This window comes from Pleurodeles waltl, chromosome 9 (genome assembly GCF_031143425.1).
Source record: "Pleurodeles waltl isolate 20211129_DDA chromosome 9, aPleWal1.hap1.20221129, whole genome shotgun sequence".
Taxonomy (NCBI): Eukaryota; Metazoa; Chordata; class Amphibia; order Caudata; family Salamandridae; genus Pleurodeles; species Pleurodeles waltl.
Window position 1 is genome coordinate 323462033 of NC_090448.1, and position 16252 is coordinate 323478284.

The following is a 16252-nucleotide window of genomic DNA, read 5'->3' on the forward strand; positions in this document are numbered from 1 at the left end:
CTGGGGCTAAGTAGCCCAACTCATCTAGGGGTTAATGCACACCTGTCTGAAGCTGCCTGGTTGAATTTCTTGCAGTAGCACTTCAACTCCAACGAGGAGGGGCAAAGTTCTGTGGGGGCAGAAGGGGCCAGACAACTAGGCCTCCCCAACAGTACACCTTTGTAGGCTGAGGAAAGGCTAGCCGCTGACTGGTGGGGGGGCTTGTCAAGCTCTCTCCTCGGCCACGGTTCTAGTAACAAGACATCTAATTCAGAAGCAGATTTGTAAGGGAAGACGGGAGGGGGCTCGGCCCTAAAGGGATATCTTCAGCACTCTTCAAGCAGGATGCCAACTACTGGTTAGAGAACCTGGAGCCGTTATTCCTGCAGATTGTGGAAGACACCATCATCCCAGCATCATGGAGAGGGTCCTTCATCTCCCCGATTTAGAAGCATGGTGACAAGAACAGCTAAAAAAATTACCGGTTTGTGGTGCAGATCGATAATGAGGCTAAATACTTTGACTGCACTATTCTGGAGGAGCTAACAGCCTGGGCCTGGGCCTTGTCCACTGATATCATCCGGATAATTCAGACCAGCTTTAGCATAAATGTGGGAACCATAACAAACATAATGGCCTTGTCCCTGCTGAATGATGGAGCAGTGGGGCCTTAGTATCCCCTTCATTTCCACTTCATTGATTTTCGGTCTGCTTTCAACCACATTGATTGCAGCAAGTTATGGAGGAAACTGGTGGTGCTGAAAATTCCACCAACTCTCGTGAGGCTCCTAATCACACTACATACAGACAACTGGGTGCAAGTTAAGCTGGGGTCAGGGGTGCATCTCTCAAGACACATACCAACTATTGAAGGTTTGAAGCAGGGTTGTGTCCTCACTCGTAAGCGATTCAATTTTTTCTTGCTGATCTAACGTAAACCATGGATCTCTGCAACTCTCACGCCCTTAAGCTGGGCAGCCTGGCCATTTCAAATCTCCTTTACGCAGATGGCCTGGTATAAATAAGCCGGACCCCGGTGGGGCTGTAGCGTCTTCTCAATGTCACCCATGCTTATTCAATCACAAACGGCTTAAAATTAATTTTGATAAACCAAAAGCAATGTTTGTAAATAGCCAGAAAAGGAAGCTCTCAAGCTGGTGTATCACCGCCCAACCTCTTGAGTGAGTGTCTTCCTATAAATATTTCTGGTCATCATTGACAACAAAGGAACCTTCAAACTGCAGTGCGACGCCCTGAAGAGAAAGGGCACTGCTCTTGCACTGTACGTAAAGAACCTAAAAAGGAAAGTGTCCAGTCCCAATTTAGCCTCATTACTACCAGGAATTCAGGCAAAACTGATTCCGTTAACAGCCTATGCAGTGAGGGTCTACAAGGGAGGGATGCTCTAACGCATGACAGGGTTGTCTCCAGGGCCTATAGAACGATCATTTGCCTCCCTAAATATTCCGCTCCTGTCCAGATAAGGTTGGAGTTCGGTCTTCAAAGATAGTCTCTTGCCAAAAGAGGCGCGTACATCAACTGATGGTTTAAAATGAAGAATGCCTGCTCCATGGCACTAAACTCCCATTTGTGGGCAGAACTGGCAGCCAGAAGCAGCTCCCCCATTCAAACCTACCTCAACGACACCCTAACACAACTTGGACTGCACAACCTTTGGACAACATCAGCTACATTCGCCAGCTTTAAAAAGGCAGTAAGGAAAACCAATAATCATGTGTCACTGATGAGGGATAAGGTGGCAGTTGCAAAAAGAGCCCATTGCTGGGTCGTGCTGCAAGGCTATGGTAAAGTTGAACCCAAACCTTATCTCTGCACAGGCTTCTTTAATCTACTAAAGGAAATTTTTGGGAGATATCGATTGGGCATTGATGACAACACACAAAACAGCAAGGAACTTTTTGCCATCTTCAAAGAACTCACCATTCCAAATCCTGCACCATTGACCCTCCACATTCCCAAGACCTCTGCAACTCCCTCTCCAACTACTTCCACCACAAGATCGCAGACATACACGACAGCTTCATATCGTCATCACCCACCATCACCACCACCGACACAACCAACACCACAGCACCATGCCGCACCAACCTACTGAACACCTGGACCCCCACCAACGATGAAGAAATCAGCAAAACCATGAGCTCAATCCACTCAGGCTCCCCAACAGACCCTTGCCCCCACCACATCTTCAACAAGGCCAGCCAAATCATCGCTCCCCAGCTCCGGGCCATCATCAACAGTTCCTTCAAGACTGCAACCTTCCCAGATATTTGGAAACACGCCAAAGTCAACGCTCTTCTCAAAAAACCCAAAGCAGACCCTGAAGACCCCACAAACTGCCGACCCATCTCTCTACTCCCCTTCCTCGTAAAGGTCATAGAGAAGATAGTAAACATACAACTATCTCGCTTCCTAGGAGACAACAACATACTCGACGTCTCTCAGTCTGGATTCTGCAAAAACCACAGCACCAAGACCGCCCTCATCGCCTGTACAGACGACATCAGGACCAGAATGGACAAGGGCGAAACAGTCGCCCTCATCCTCCTAGACCTCTCCGCAGCTTTCGACACCGTATGCCACCAAAACCTTCACACACGCCTCTTCGACGCCGGAATTTGCCACAAAGACCTGGACTGGCTCACCTCCTTCCTCTCCGAAAGAACCCAAAGAGTTTGCCTCCCTGCTTTCCGGTCTACAGCCACCAAGACCATCTGTGGGGTCCCACAAGGATCCTCCCTCAGCCCCACCCTTTTCAATATCTACATGGCTCCACTTGCCAACATCATCCGCCCCCACGGCCTCACCATCATTTCATACGCTGACGACACCCAGCTCATCCTCTCCCTCACGATGAACCCAACTACCGCCAAGATTAACCTACACACCAGACTCCTCGCCATAGCTAACTGGATGACAGCAAGCCACCTCAAAATGAACTCAGAAAAAAACGAGATCATCATCTTCGGTCCCAACAAGACAGCATGGAACGACTCTTGGTGGCCCACCACCCTTGGACCACCCCCAACACCCACCACCCACGCATGCAATCTCTGCATCATACTGGACTCATCTCTCTCCATGAATCAGCAAATCAATGCCATATCATCCTCCTGCTTCAACACCCTTCGCATGCTACGCAAGACTTTCAAATGGATTCCTTTAGAAACAAGAAGAACGGTCACCCACGCCCTCATAAGCAGCAGACTGGACTACGGCAACGCCCTCTACGCAGGGACCACAGCCAAGCTTCAGAGATAACAACAGCGCATCCAGAACGCAGCCGCACGTCTCATCCTCAATCTCCCTCGCCACAAACACATCTCCACCCAACTCAGATCCCTACACTGGCTGCCCATCAACAAAAGGATAATTTTCAAAATCCTTGTCCACGCTCACAAAGCCCTCCACGACACTGGACCGGCCTACCTCAACGAACGAATCATCTTCCACAAACCAACTCAACAGCTCCGCTCCGCTGACCTCACCCTCACTACAGTCCGCCGCATCCAACGCACCACCTCTGGCGGCAGATCCTTCTCCCACCTCGCCGCTAAAACCTGGAACTCCCTCCCCACCAACCTACGCAAGACCCAGGATCTTCTAACCTTCAGAAAGCACTTCAAAACATGGCTTTTCGAGCAGTAACACCCCCCCAGCGCCTTGAGACACTACCGGGTTAGCAGTGCACTTAAGAAATTTGTTGGATTGATTGATTGATTTTATCTTTATGTTTACATCTGCACCCCTTGGGAGTACAAACCGTCCGCAATGGACTGCCGGCTGTGCGGGAAGGGCAAAGAAGACCTAGTCCATTCGAAATGCGTCTGCAAGGAGCTAATAGTAGAGAGAACAGCAATGTTACGGCCACTCTTCAATCAAAGAGGCTCCAGACCCGCAAGCGGTTCTGTCTTATTTCACGCCCACTGACTAAATTAAGAAGTTACGAAACTGATGGCAATGCAAGGCAACAATCAACAAGGGCTCCGAATGAACGGACGCACTCCTGGTCACTCCAGTAGGTAACAGGGATCATTTGAACATCTCCCTTTATGTAACAATTGAGTTCAAGTTTTGCTCCTGCTTGCTTTAGCTCCAAGTGCACCCACTAGTTAATTTACAGGTCAATTGGGCACACTATGCCTTACTGTTGTTGTTACTCGCCACCTTGTTTTCCTTGACAGACCAGACCTAGGTAACAGCAATTGTTTATAGTATCAAGTTCCTAGCAGCCTAGTGAACGAGAAGGATTCTGCAAAACAGTACTCTCAGCCTAGGTTACCCACAGTGGCCTCCGGATACCGAGCTTTGTTTAGCTTTACATGATACACTCACTTATTGCACATTGCACTTTCCACTTTGAGCTGGGTACTTAAGTGGAGCACTTCTTCAGTTTTTAAATGAAGTTTTAAGATTATTAATTTATGTTGATTCCTGGTTTTAACTAACTAAAAGCCTACTGATGCTAACCTCTAGTATGTTAAACATTCATAAGGGATCAAACTTGACTTCAGAGACGTTACCAGCTCCTTAGGATTTGCGGTGCTGTTTATCAGGAACTGGAATGCTGCTAGATAACGTCTGCCTGAACATACTACTCACTTTACCTTTTGAAGGCACTTTGTCTGCATGCTACATTTTGTAGATTTTCCTAGGCGTGGCTCGAAAGAGGGAAAAGGGGTGGCGCGTGGCGGGAAGGGTGGGGACCCCAAAAAAATGAAAACAATAATAAAAATAAAACTTACCTTTTTCCTGCTCCACTCATCCATCGCTGCAGGCACAGGCTCCCAGTCTGCCCTGAAGCCAATCCTGACGCTGCTTACAGCAGCGTCAGGATTGGCTGGGAACGCCCGGCCAGGGCACTCCCAGGGAGACTGGGGAGCCTGTGCATGCTCTCTCTCTCTCCAGACCGGTAACTGTGTTGCTGGGCTGGGGAAAGCCTACTGCGCATGTGTGTTTGGCCAGCCCCAGACAGCCGGCCAAACATACATGCACACTGAGGGGGGTGTTGTGCACTCCCCCACCATCACCGTCACGCCCATGGCCCCACCCACTTTTATAGTAAAAAAATAATAAACCGAGTTTATTAAGTTTTTTCTATAAAAGTTTTGCTGCTCCTGCTGCTGGCGGGTGTGACGCTCCTCCACCGCCTGGCTTATACTCCTCTTGGTCTGAAGCATTTTAATCAGTGTATCAGATATTTTAATTTAAATTACTTGTCTTTTTTTATTGTTGTCTTTTAAAGTGTTGTTAATCATGTACGGTTTTAACTAAGTCATGAAATAAATAAATAAACCTAAACCTACTAATTCTGATAATTATTATTCAGTACTTAACAATAACATAATATGGGCAAATCTGTAGACACTCACTTGGTTTAAACAGATGTCAGAATTACTAAACATTTTAACACAGTGTTGTAGAGACTCTCGTTCATGTAGCCTTTAAAACTGGAATGAGGTTGGCAGCAAACAAGTCATTTTTGCAAGAGTCCCTTCCCACTGATTTGATTTGGATCTTACATTCAGTCCTACCCTGCAGCACCAATTATAAAAAGGAATACTGTTTAATTATAATTAAATGTTCAATTATACCCAGGATAATGTGGACTCAAAAGGTAAAAAAATGAAAGCCCTCCTTTTGCAACTTTAGAGCCTTTGCATCCCCATTCATAGGTTTAAAAGTACACATATCCTGGACAGAGCATCCAAGTACCATCTCCCTCTTATTGCCAATGGCCACAAAGACCACACACAGACTGAGAGGCCAGTTCATCATCAGCATCGTTGAGTACGTTTTTGGGAAATCAGATTTAAGTTCATCCTACAAGATCAGCGCTGGAAATAGGGTGTTTGAAATTAAGTGCTGCCGGCAAAATATACAAGAACTAAAATTTGCAGAAACTGTATGTGACGGCAATGGGTGGGAGGTTGTCATGTGTAGGGTGATTTTAGTATCCAGAAAACCCATTTCAGATGTGCATCGTTTGTGCAGGTACAGAACAGTCCTTGTGTACAATATACACACCAACTATCCAACACTGCTTCAATAACTTGGTTTAATCTTGCAAATTATAATAAAAATAGAGAAAACCACTTTACATGTAATGTTGATAAACCAATGTGCCTGCAATGTTTCATATAAGCCTTTATTTTTCAGGTATGGGCAAATATTTTTTTTTAATTTTAGAAGACCTAGCAGGATGGGAAGAACTGTTGTGAATAACTGACCCTTTGAAAAATAGACCTTCCTGAAGGGACTAGGGCATACTTAAACAGAGATGGTGAGTTTGGGGTTGTGAGGAGCTCCTCTCTCTTTTTCTGACGCTATGGTTTACTAATGTAATATGATCATAACAATGTGCTAGAAAGAAAATATACACGGAAAATGTTGTAATTGTGTAATAATGTACTCTGCCAGATAGCCGTGATACGGAGTGCGGAGTTAAAATCAATAAAAATATGTTTTTTAAAGTTGATCTTTGAAAAATTAGACAGTCTTTTCCTAAATTGAGATGGACTGATCAAAAAGGACACTTGGCTCTATTCACAAAAGTATTTTCGGCTCCAAGTACATGTTTGCAATCGACATGACAGGCATTCACAAAAGGATTCCTGGCAGGTGTGAATGGATTTACTACTCCGGATTTACCTGTCTCACATGCAGAGAAATCCAGTTGTAAATCCTACTCATGGATGGGAAGGGACTGTTTCACTGGGCGGTTTGCCTTGTGAGTTTGTGAACACTTACAAATATGGAATTTGCAGGCACTTCCAAACTACGATCTGCTCCTTTCCCTCCCTGGAAATGGCTGTAATATCTCTTCGGCATATGGCTAGGGTAACTCTCCATCCAGGATGCAAAGGTTAACAGATCCACCTCATTTGGTCGGGGGATATGGAAAGCACCATTTTGCATCGTGCATAATTCTAAGCTAAGTAGAGTCCTAGAATTCTGCACAAGAAAACTGGGCACCAAGGGAAACGTCTCATGATGACATGCTAGAAGTATGGCAATCTGCACCTAGTACAATCAGCACCTGGTACAGGTTGCTAGACGTACTTCTGGTAAATATTTCTGAATAGGAAAAAAAAGGTGAACATATGTTCGGGAGAAGATGTACATGTCGGCCGTATGTTTACGCTTTTTTTTCTCCATGATTAGCACCTAATGTTGATTTTTTATGAGATTCAAACAAATAAGTAAATTGATCACACATCGCATGCATGTTTTCACTTGTTAGAATGTACTGTGCGCTTCTCAGCACAGAAAAAGTATGTTATTTTAGGGCCTGATTTTCAAATCCGTTTTCACACAAAAGTTAAATTTAAGTTCACAAATGGCTCGACTTAAGAGTGTAAATCCTCATTTAGAATTTTCCAAACAAACATGAATATATACATTAGTAACAACAATCACTCACATAGAACCTCCTTGGATGTCTGTGCACACCTAAAAGTTTGATTGAATACCACTAATTGTGGGTATTCACGAGCCTTTCCGCAGCCCACTTCCTTCCCAGACACTTTCAAATATCTGCCCATGAAAGGGTACTAATAAAACCGTGTCCAGATGGGAAATTTGCAGGAGGCACCCCCAAAATTGCAGAGTGTGGGGAAAGTGATGTTTCCACAATAAACATTAATGATGAAAAAAACCTCTGACGTGCAGCTGTACTACTGCATTACACATAAGCATGTGTAAATTGTATTTCCATTATATTTAGGCATGAGAAAATGCTTTCACATGGGCGTAAAAAGTATTTTTTTAAAATTAAGGAGTCTCTGCAACAGCTCCATAGACCTTTTCAGTTCACTGGACCACCTAATTACAGCCACAAGACCTGTCACAGCAGACACGGCTTAATTAGGCTAAGATACTGGCTGAAAGTTCAGCTGAATTATTTTAGATGCATGAGAAGGGAATTTCCTTATAATATTCTCTTCTAAAGTGGGAAACTTTTATTCCCATTACAAAGATCAACTCCGCTTTTTACACTGCTAGTATGTTTGATGGGCAGATACATTTTCTGGAATTTAACAATGTAACACCGTTTAGCAATGGAATCTTTTCAGGCCTCCAAGCGTGGTGTATTGGTGTAGACGCTAAAATCCGAAGGACAACTGTGAGACCTGAGTGTTATGATCCCAGGGAAAGTTAGGGGTTACTGTGCTTCAACGATGACAACCGGAGTCTTTTACTACTGGTGTTGCAATAAAGCGGGTTACCAAGATCTCCACATTAACACATTGCTCACATGGTTGCGAGGTAGAGCATCCCATTTCTTACTCAGGGAGGAATATAAGGGCTAGACATTCACAAAACAGTAAAATACAACACAACAATGCCCAGTAATAGCTTAAACCCTGCTAAAAGAAAAGTACTTCAATATACACAAAACTAAATAGTGTATGTAAAATAACGATAAACAAAAACAACCAGCACTCTCTTGCTTCCTCTTAGCCAGAGACCTGACCCCAAACACTATTATATCGCTTACGTGCTAAGCACTCTAGTTAACAATGGAATCTGTAACCAGTGCTAGCCTATGGAGATGTTTGCAATCACTTGCCGTACTGCGTGAGCAAAGAACCCAGGCGCAGAAGCAATGTCCATTTAGTTCTATGGGGACAGAAGTTCCTCTGAGTGCAGGTGTTTAGAGTTAGCACTAGTCCTTTCACAAGTATACACAACCCAGACAGTAGCTTGTTTCACAGTCTTGCAAAAGAATCGCTTCAAAGGGGTAATGTTCCTAATGCTACTCCTCATAAGTAAATGCATCCTTTCGGCTTTACAGAACAGAAATTTGATTCTCGGGCAACAGGGCTGGAATTTTTAGGAGGTTTCTATGTAACTAACAGGCAACCTCTCTGATCCAAAGGCACTGCCCACCAACTGCAAGAGTAGCCATAGGAGACCACCCAAACATAGTAAACTACAACGATCACTAAAAGGGATGTTGTGGCAACATCAGGTGACTCGACCCAATACACAGGATTCTACTACCGATTGTTCTGGTGGCATACAGCAGATTCCCCAAGCTAGGACACAGAATAGGTGAAACCCCTATAAACAGACAACTGCTGGTAGTGGTTGAGATTTTATGGTGCTAGCAGTACCCACGGGTTTGGAGGCACACATTCCAGCAGCCTCTCCAGCAAAGACAAAGCAGGAGTCAAAAGATCAGAGATTCAAATGTGGATATTAAAGGAACTGCCTGAAAAATCTTCAATGCTTCCACAGCGACCACACCCAGCTGCCTCTCTGAATCCCTAGACCAACAGGTTGGAGAGGAGATGATCTTCAAATCCCTGTAGTTAATTGGCAGGCCAAAAGAGGTTTCCATGTAGCATGAGCATGGTTAGGAATGAAGGCTGTTCATCTTCAGCAACAACAGATGGCAATGGCTCCAGAGGCTTCAGGTGATGACATCAGATGGTGTTTCGTGATGTCCTTAAGCCACTGTGTGAAGGGGCCTTGTACTCCAAAGCTTGTGCAGTCCCACTACAGCTACCATAGGTAACCTCAAGAGAGCTGTAATTTGGTATACCTTGAAATTAAATACTTCTCGAGCAAGACAGACACAGCCACTCATTCTCTTAAGTTTTTTGCACCAAAGATTACTCTCAGCTTGAAAAAGAAGGCAGCAACCAGGTGCAAGTCGGACCATAACCTTGTACAGCTCTCTGGTGCTTTTGGCAAGTTAATTTTCTAGAAGTATCATATACATACATGCATGCATAAATACAAGGTGTGACACCGGTGTGAAAAGTTTCTCAACTACAATGGTGTGCAAGTTCAACTTTGGAATGGGGAGAAATACACAAACACCTTGCATGGTCCACAGGATGTGCAATGTCAAATTCTGAGGGTCTAATTTAATCACAGAAGGTGTGATCGCTGCGTAATCAACTGGGGTGGAACTTACTAGCTCAGGTGAGAAGTTATTGAGTCCCAGAAAGCAGGCTACATTTCACTAAGCTATACATCAAGGCAGGAATGGGAACAGTCAGGAGTGTTACGGAAATACTGGCACAGCATCACCCACAAAAAATAAAAGCCTATCACCCACACCCACCAGAGCAGTGTATCACTTTAGGAGAGACATGCAGGCTCCCAGGTCAGGAAGGGCCTGGACAGCCTTGCAAAACATCTCTATGATATTCAAGGACATCACAGAGGGCCCCACACCACTTGCTGTACAGGGGCCCCAGGACCTTTGATCCTGGACGAGGAGGATGTAAGCTACTGCCATATTGGCCATGAAGTCTACCTGAAGATGAACGTGGCCCCTTCATGCACTTTACAACGACACCCAGATTTGGTTACAGGCTTTACCATTTTAGGTTTCCGCACACATGTTCAAAATGTACTACTCCATGCACTCTACTAGACAAGCACAAAGTCCTCACACTCGACCCTCATTTACAGAGCAGGCCAATGCGCATTCCATTCATGCACCACACATGTGAAAGCAAATGACCACTGTTAAGTGAGACAAGCAGGATCTTTTTTTACAAGGAGCATAATAGGGAGCCAGTAAAATGCCATGTTCATTGCTGCTCATTAATTTCACAATCAAAAAAATGCCAGAGGCATTTCTGACATTACTGGATGATATAGACATCTCACATTAAAAACGCTACATCTCCTATAACCTATGCATATGTTTCTTAACGATCACAGCAGAAAATGGATGGTAACCTGATTACTAAGGGCTTTTAGCACTGCTATCTTTCTTTCACCTTAAATTTTAAAAGGCTGTTATAATGACATATGATCTTTGCCCCCCAGCCACACAATCTGAGCCACCTGTGAAATACACCACTGTATACAAAGAGACTTATTTAAAATTTGGTGGACAGGTTAATACATCAAAACGTGACAGATATCCAATTTATCGTATTACAAAGTGCCATATACTACAATGCATTTGTAATATGGTGAACAAGACATCTGCAGCATTTGTGACACGGTATACATCCATCAAACTCTATATAACGTCCTAAGAACTAAAACATGGGCAAAAACACAAAAGTACACTTCAGAATTTAAATGCTGTAGAATCCTGACCTTGAAACGTTACAAGTTTTTCTTACAGCTTATTTCGTACTTCTTTTCAACACTGATTCTCATTGCAATCTGAGTTTTCCAAGACATTCAATTTGGTGGCAGGACTCTCTATTCAGTCTTCAGTGTCATTTCTTTCACTCCAACACTTGAGTTACCTGCTATGTGTGACCACCATCTTATGAGTATAACTGTTGGAAGGGCAAAATGCAAATACAAACTCATCCAACTTGTTTTCAAAATATTTAAAAAACATTAAGGCACAGTTTCAGATGCTGACCTTTGGCAATATTCATTCTGGTTGATCCTGTATCTAACTCCAGATTACTCAAGTTTAGTAGCCAGACTGGATCCGGATGAATTTTCAGCAATGCTCCTGCATGGCAATTATTGGGGTAGTGCAGCTCTGCATCAACTCTTTTCACCCCAAGAGTGATAGCTGGAAACACAAAAAAGTGCCAACCAAGCGCGCTGTCAGTTTCTTTATAGACATCATCGGCGCCCTTGACACCAAGCCCAAAACATAATTGTTCATACCAGTGTGCGAATCTCTAATATGAGGCCTTTTTAGATGGAAAGGCAGCTATTCCACAGAAAGGGGAGGTGAGACGGTGGTGGGGTATATACGGTTAGGAAGAGTATCTACCAGAAAGAGCGTTACCAATGGTAAGTAACTTGTTCTTGTGACAAATATTTCTAACAGCATTTACCTTACCTTTACAACTGATACCATAGCAGTATCTCCCATAGTGGTGGGACTGTGGAATGACCCAGACCAAAAAGACCTGCAGGACCAAGAGGCCAAATGCCCTTTCCATCGGACCATCAAGGCAACAACGCTTTGTTAACATGTGTACTGATGCCCATGTTGCAGCCTGACAGATATACAGGGGAGGCACTCCATGTGCCAACACAGTGGTAACAGTCTTACATCTTGTGGTGTGGACCCTTAATACTTATGGAGGTTGCTTCTTAACCTTTGTGTAGCAGATTTTAATGCAAAGGACTATCACCCTGTGTAAGCTGCTCTCCTGCACTGGCGCAACATTCTTTGTCCCAGAGAACCACACAAATAGCTGATCTTCCAGCCAATGGTCTTTGGTGCTATTGATGTAAAAGGTGAGCACTCTTTTGGAGTCCAAGCTCTGGATACTCTCCTCTTTAGAGAGGTGAGGTGGGGCAAACAACATCAGAAGAGTGATGGACTGTCTGAAATGAAAGGGAGTCACAACTTTGGTAGAAAGGCTGCTCTAATCCTCAGCACCAGTTTGTCTGGAAAGAAAATGCTGTAAAACGGTGTGATGCTTTTGCAGCACTTCTTAGGAATTAGTCGCACTCTAATTAGAGTTTGCGATTTTCCTATTTATTCTTCTCTAGATATTGCAACATAAACATTGGATGAAGATTAATGCTAGTTCTTTTTCTTCTCTCTTCTAGGTTCCAAGGAGGAGTTCCGTCTGCCGTTTCCTCGAGAGAAGCACAGTAGGTATTAATGAGTATTTGATACTCCTTCTTTGTTTGATACTATCACTGTAAACACAGGTGGAATTGGGGGGAAAGAAAGGTTTCTTTCATTTTTAGGTAAGGGAGGAAAAAGAAGAACATAAAGAAATGTATATGTTGCCCCAATAGGGTAGTAAGGCTTATACTCTCCCCCTTCCCCGACATGCAAGACTGAGCCCCCCCCCCCCCCACCTCGTGATTTCTCTTTGTTAGAACTACTGGGGCGGTTCGATAGATGCAAGCGTCTTTCCCAGTCCCTGCACCCAGACATACACCTGGCGGAGCCACGCTCCTCCTGAAGTATGACGGGAAGATGCAGCTCCACGGCAAACAGCCTCCCGAATCATCTCCTGGTCTGCTTCAGGTTGCTTCCTTTTCGTTTTCTCCTGCTCTGGGTCTCCAAGTCTGGCCCCTCTTTTCTTCCTGACGCAAGGGTCAGTTATCCTCTAGCCGCTCCTTCTCAGTGGAATGTAAACTTCCCCTAAAGGGATGGTATTCGTCCTGCAGGGAAGTCGAAGGACGTACTGAGATCGCATTCTGCCTGTGATTGGGCAGTCGCTGACTGACAATGCTTATAGTTCACTCACGCAGTGAGGTGATCATGATGAGGAAGACCGTCTTCAGAGTCAGGAGATGTAGGTTAGAGGTCAAAAGGGGTACACATAAAGAAAGTAAGAACCAAACTGAGTTCCCACTGGGGCATCACAAAGGGTTTAGGAGGAAACATTTGAGTAATCCCATCAAAACAGAAGATTTGAACATTGGTGGCTGGACCGGTAAGCAAAAAAGGGCAAAAGGGGCCACAAGAAACCTTTAATAATGCCTATGGCAAATCCCTTTGCGACCAAAGACAAAGACAAAGAAACAGTAACACATCCAACAGTTTGTGCTGCAACTTGTCCGTGTAACAGGTGCCACACCAACCCACAAACTTGTCCCAGTGTCCTGTCTAAAGAGACTTTGTAGAAGGATGCTTGACTGTCAAGATGACAACTGCCACCACTCAATCACCACGCATGGAGGTGTAGACTGCACAGGACCACGCTCAGGATCCTGCCTTGCAGCAGCAACAGAAGATCCTCCTAAAACAGCAGCCTGCTCAGAGAACACAGATGATCATGCCCACAAGTTACTGATACAACACCTCCCTGGCCCTATCCGGAGACTCAATGCAGACTTGGGCTTGGTCGTACCTGATCTTCAGAACTCGTGGGAGGAGAGGTGGCAGTGGTAAGGCATACCAGAGTCTCATGCTCTCTATAGTCTAAGAGAGAGAGCCATCCTGGGAACTCCAATACACAAAACTGCTGTCACTGCACGTTCTCGGGAGTGGCAAAGAGATTGAACCACGCTTCTCACCATTGCTGAAAGACGCCCTGCACCACTTCTGATTGTAGCTGCCATTTGTGATGCGCTGCAGCCTCTGCCTGAATACTTTTGCCTTTGCATTTAAAGATTCCATCAGGTAGTCCATGTTCAGGGAAACGCCCTGATGATTTAGCCAGGTCCAGAGGCACAAAGCTTCCTGGCCCAGGGACCCACCTTGCCCTGATTGCTGCAGTACACATGGTGGTGGGGTTGTCCGTGAAGCCTTAAACCAGCCTCCACTTGATAGACAGCAGGAATGCTTTCAATATCAAGCAAATGGCCCGCGACTTGAACAGGTTGATGTGGAGGTGGGTTGCCATCAGAGATCTTAATCCTCTAATCTCCACATCTCCCAGATGACCTCTCAAACCCAGCAGTGACATGTCTAAAGGGTCTGTTGTTGGTCCAATTGCGGTTGAACAGCCACCACTGCAAATCCTGCACAGCCTCCACCAAAACCTCGATGGAATGTAACAGGTTCTCTTGGTGCTTAGGTCACTGAGACTTCAGATCCCTACACAGAGCCCACATATGCTATCTGACATGGTGGACAAGCAGGATGCAAACAGACCAGTAAGCCTCAAAGCTACCCTCACTCAGATGCACGACTGAGACTGAAACATCTGGATCATAGCTTGAAATTTCTGGACTCACTGATCAAAAGGGAAGCCTTGACAGCACTTCATATCCACAATGGCTCTGATGAAGTGTGCCTCTGTAAAGGAGTAAGATGTGGCCTCAACATATTGCTCATGAATCCCCACAATGTAAGGAGGTTCGCCATCATCCTGAGGTGGTCCATGACTGACTTTGGCAAGCCTGCTTTCAATGGCTCGTCGTCAAGGTAGGACAAAACTGGTATTCGCACAATGCTACAAAAACCGCCATCACCTTTATGAACACCCAAGGGGGAAATGTAAATTGATATACTATTGAACCCGGTTGTGCTGTGTTTGTATTATTTGAAACTACAATAAAAATCTGTTTTTAAAAAAAATTACTGAAGGGGGACTGGGGAGAATGAAAGGGAACACAGAAAACTGAAAATGCTTGCAACCTACCTTGAACCGTAGGCAGTGTCTTTGGGCCTGCAGGATACAAATATGGAAATAGGTGCCCTGCACATCCAACGCCACCATCCAGTCTCCTGGGTCCAGGAGAGACAGTACGTACACCAGCATGAGCATCCTGAATTTGTCCTTCTACAGAAATAAATTGAGAGGTTAAAGATCTAATGTAGAACAAAAATTCTACAACCTTCTTTGGGACTATGAAATAAGAGGAGTCAATCAATCAATCACAGACATTTGTAGAGCGCGCTACTTACCCGTTAGGGTTCCAAGGCGCTAAGGGGGGGGGGACTGCTCGAAGAGCCAGGTCTTGAGGAGTCTTCTGAAGGCGAGTAGGTGTTGGGTCTGTCGGAGGTAGGTAGGGAGCGTGTTCCAGGTCTTCGCGGCGAGGTAGGTGAAGGATCTGCCGCCGGAGGAGGCTCGTTGGATGCAGGGGATGGTGGCGACAGCGAGGCTCGCGGATCGCAGTTGGCGGGTCGGAGTGTAGAAGTTGAGTCTGTCGTCGAGGTAGGAGGGGCCGGTGTTGTGGAGTGCTTTGTGTGCGTGGGTGAGGAGCTTGAAGGTGACCCTTTTGTTGACGGGGAGCCAGTGGAGTCTTTGAGGTGGGGGATGATGTGGCAGTGGCGGGGTGCGTTGGTGATGAGTCGGGCTGAGGCGTTTTGGATGCGTTGGAGTCGCTGTAGGTGTTTTGCCGGGATTCCTGCATAGAGTGCGTTGCCGTAGTCCAGTCTGCTGCTGACGAGGGCGTGGGTCGGATCCTGGTGTCGGTCGGGATCCACTTGTAGATCCTGCTGAGGGTGCGGAGGGTGTTGTAGCAGGAGGAGGTGACGGCGCTGACTTGTCTGTCCATGGAGAGTGCGGAGTCGAGGATGAATCCCAAGTTGCGGGCGTGGTCGGTGGGCGTCGGGGCAGTTCCGAGGGTGGTGGGCCACCACGAGTCGTCCCAGGCAGAGGGAGATGTCCCGAGGATGAGGGTTTCTGTCTTGTCAGTGTTGAGTTTCAGGCGGCTATTACTCATCCAGTCGGTGACTGCTTTCATTCCTTCGTGGAGGTTGGCTTTGGCGGTGGCAGGGTCGTTGGTGAGGGTGAGGATGAGCTGGGTGGCGTAGGTGATGATGTTGAGGTCGAACCGGGGGGCCACTCGTGCGAGGGGGGCCATGTAAATGTTGAACAGCGTTGGGCTCAGGGAGGAGCCCTGGGGGACGCCGCAGATGATGTTGTTGGCTTCTGAGCGGAAGGGT

At 45.7% G+C, this 16252-nt stretch overlaps 1 protein-coding gene across 4 annotated transcripts in view; it reads right to left on the reverse strand.

The window, feature by feature from the left end:
* The window catches only part of MON1A (MON1 homolog A, secretory trafficking associated), a 129252-nt gene that overhangs the window by 97538 nt on the left and 15462 nt on the right, over positions 1-16252 (reverse strand). The window contains exon 1 of one of the 4 annotated variants that reach the window (XM_069206834.1): positions 15003-15118. The exons of the other annotated variants lie outside the window; for them this stretch is intronic. The gene's annotated coding sequence lies outside the window, so the exon portion shown is untranslated. Of the gene's footprint in view, positions 1-15002; positions 15119-16252 lie in introns of those variants that run through there. 4 annotated transcript variants of the gene reach the window in all.